Source organism: Sceloporus occidentalis, unplaced genomic scaffold (assembly GCF_023333645.1).
Source record: "Sceloporus occidentalis isolate IW3139 unplaced genomic scaffold, rSceOcc1.0.p SCAF_11, whole genome shotgun sequence".
In the NCBI taxonomy this organism is placed as follows: domain Eukaryota; kingdom Metazoa; phylum Chordata; class Lepidosauria; order Squamata; family Phrynosomatidae; genus Sceloporus; species Sceloporus occidentalis.
This window is the reverse complement of record NW_028316991.1, coordinates 14192481-14196009: the sequence shown is the minus strand read 5'-3', so window position 1 is coordinate 14196009 and position 3529 is coordinate 14192481.

Genomic DNA, 3529 nt, shown 5'->3' with positions numbered 1-3529 from the left:
AGAAGTGTCTGGGTAAGTAAAACAAAAATACAAAAAAGTGATCCCTAAACAATCCAGAGAAACTGCTTTAATTGAATTTTACTTTTCAACATAGAAAAGGATGCAGAGCCACACAAGCTACTTGACTCCGGACATTTCATCTCCCATCTGAAACAGAGACCTTAAAGCTTATATGTACATCTTTTTCTATGTTAAAAGGTATCACCTCCAACTAAAGACTCCATCTTCACTTGGACCAATATGGCCATATCCATTGTTCTTATTATAATAAAAAATGCAGTAATTAAAAAAAACAGGTATCCTTGTTGAGGTTGATGAAGTCTTGAAGAAGGGGCCAAAGCTGCTGCGCACTGTTTCTGCGTTAACCCCATAATAACCCCTGCTAGAAAATCGGCAGAAAACGAAGAGAAAAACTTTTTTTTTTCACAAAGACGAACACAAAGACTTGGCCAGCTCCCAAGTCTAGTAATTAAATAAAAATAGCATAACTGAAGATGTCATTTTTTTTTGGCGTCATATTTTGCATTAAAAAATCCCTAAAAAGAAGAGATGTGCCTTATCTTTTGTTGATATGTGTATAGTTTTGATAATTTTCTGTGTATGTTTCCTCCTAGGAAAACATGTGGATGAAAATAATGATGCTGGAAAGGAAAGGTCAAGAATCTAGACATATATCTGCATAACAATATAACTATAACTATATATTATATATATATATATATATATATATATGACTATCATCCCTATTATTATTTTCTGGGGTGGATTTGGAGGTTACCAATCAAGAATATTGGATATGTATATATATATATATATATATATATATATATATATATATATATATATATATATATATGTATCACCTGTATTTTATTATATAGATATATATATATAATCACCATGATGATTAACTTTTCTGAGCATCCTCTGTGTTTTAGCCACTTCTTATAGATACTGATTGAACCGAGCTTGCATACATGTCATGGGAAAGGATGTGTGCGCAGAACGTTAATAGCCAGCATGCTTACGTGTAGACATATATGTGTACACCAAAAAGGAACTGCTTCAGAAATGATCAATCACATGAATCCTCACAATATAGACACGCACACTGCGTTACTATGGCTTATTTGGGAACAAATAAAGGAAAAACATGTACAAAGTGACCAACTGGGCTGCCAGGAATGTATAGGGGAAAACATAATTGGAGATTACACCATAAACTCACCAAGAGCAATTGCCTTTACGGATTAGACAATATAATCCTATGTCTCCTGACTACCCTGTATTAACATGTAATACAACATTATAAATACATTTTAAAACATTGATTTATATTTTTGGTTCCTGCAAAGAATATCCTGTTGTTCAAATAACCAGAATGTATGAATGAATATAAAATAAAAAAAAAAATAATCTTCTCTATAGAAACAACTGCGCTTTTGTGTTGGTATGTGTATGTATGTGTATCTTCTAAAAATGTACAATCACCGAATAGCAGTGAGTGGGCATAAAGTGAATCTGCCATGAAAAAAAGTCAAGGTCTACATTTGTGGAGGTTCACCTATACGGTGCTTGACAATTTGCTAGCAAATATATAGTTACAAAAGGTATTTAATCTTAACAGTTTTTATCAGTGTCATTAAATATTTTTATTATTCATCCAAGGCAAGAAAAATAAGCATTCCTGGGGACTCTTTGAGTTTGACCCAGAATCTCCAGGTGAAGCGCTCCAGGAGTCTCCAGATTAGGTCCTCCCTCTATGGGCAGTGGAGGGCTGGCTGGTCACGCCCACTCCCCTCCCACTAAAAATTGTCTGGCATTAGCCCCACCCCTTCATGAAACCAGTCTCCCTGAGATGAAGGTGAGCTCCAGGTAGCTAATGTTGGTAAGTTCCCTTGGCAATATACCTAAGAATCCTAGCTAGTAAGTTGTAAAAAAAGGCTACTGCATATCTGTCTTATGGCAGCCCTACATACCAGGTAAGCTGTTTACTAATCATTCAACAGCAGGGTTATATACATACTAGTCATGGAGTCATAATCACTAAGCACAGCATCATGTTCTTATACCTTCCACATGCATCCAAAGAGAGGGATTCATCAGAATCCTGTCCATAAATCTTGTCTGTTCCTTACTCCAGTTATTTACCTTGCATCATGACATGTGTTTCATCAAAACTTTGTTCCATTGAATGGAGCGCTAACTATTTTTAAAGCCTACTTCTGTGTGGTGTTACTCAGTGTTCCTTTTTTTAAAAATAGAATAGGAAGAGGTAGTGGTAGGATATGTCAGAATGTGCCAGGGCTGTTTGCATGGTTAGGAACTTCCAGCAATAGAAACGGAACATTTATTCTCATTAGAGAATAGAAAAATTCACATTTATCTGTGTGTAAATGTTAATAAATAACTCACACAGCGTTTTAATATAAATATATATATATATATAATAATAAACAAATATATAAATCCACAAATAAGGCACAATATATAAGAATGAAAATTAAATAGATCAAGAAAAACTCTGCAATGGAGGGTAGGTATAAAAATCTCTATAAATATCACTATTAAGAAATCCCAATAAATAAATAAATGAACAAAGCACCATACCCACAAAAAGTATTTGTGCCTGGCCAAGCTGGTGCCACAGGACACGTTTCGAACGAATACGTCTTCAGCTATATAAGATGAGTATTCCATCACATAGCTACAAATAGTTACTGATAAATCAGCTGTCCTAACACGCATCAATAATTTAGAATAACTAGATGGCTGATTAGACAAAACCTAATAATCACTTTTGACAATTGTATGATTTTTGGAGAAAATTTTTAATTCCCTGGTCAAGTATTTGGGTCTTTTAGGTCTTTTCATACAGATGAATGAAATGCCCCCTATTATCTAACATTGGACCAGGCATTTCTGCTTTCACATGACTGCATGCTCATATGTAATGCCATTCACTGGTCCACCAGTCCTGCCAGAGATGGACTGACAATGGCCAGGCAGCCCTGACTTTTTATGGTCGGTGGCCGCCTGATGACACTGGCCACATGCTCAAGCACCCGATCAGCCAATGAAGTATATTTATTTAACTATAAAATAACCTATCTGTCTTGAATTTAGCTCTGTAGGGTAAAAACATTCACCATTTAAGTAAGGTATATTTGGACCACCATCATGTTTTTATTCCAAGATTCATATGAAAAGGTTATCACAAAAGACAGTTCTTCTAAGCTCTGGCGAAATGCACAATGTAGGAAAGGTACCCAGTCTCACTTAATTAGGGGAAAGCATTAATATCATACATTTGTGCCCAAGTAGTACAAAGAACAACCTCATAGTTTAAAATTGTCTCATGTTGCCTAAAGTTACAACATGTATCCAATTGGCTAATAAAACAATATTAATACAACAAAAGTTTCAATCTGTCTTCCAATTATCTGTATTGTGTTGATTTTTTATTTTATAAATGTGAAGGCATTAAAACAAGTGAACGTAATACATCCCAAATTATATAAATGGTATT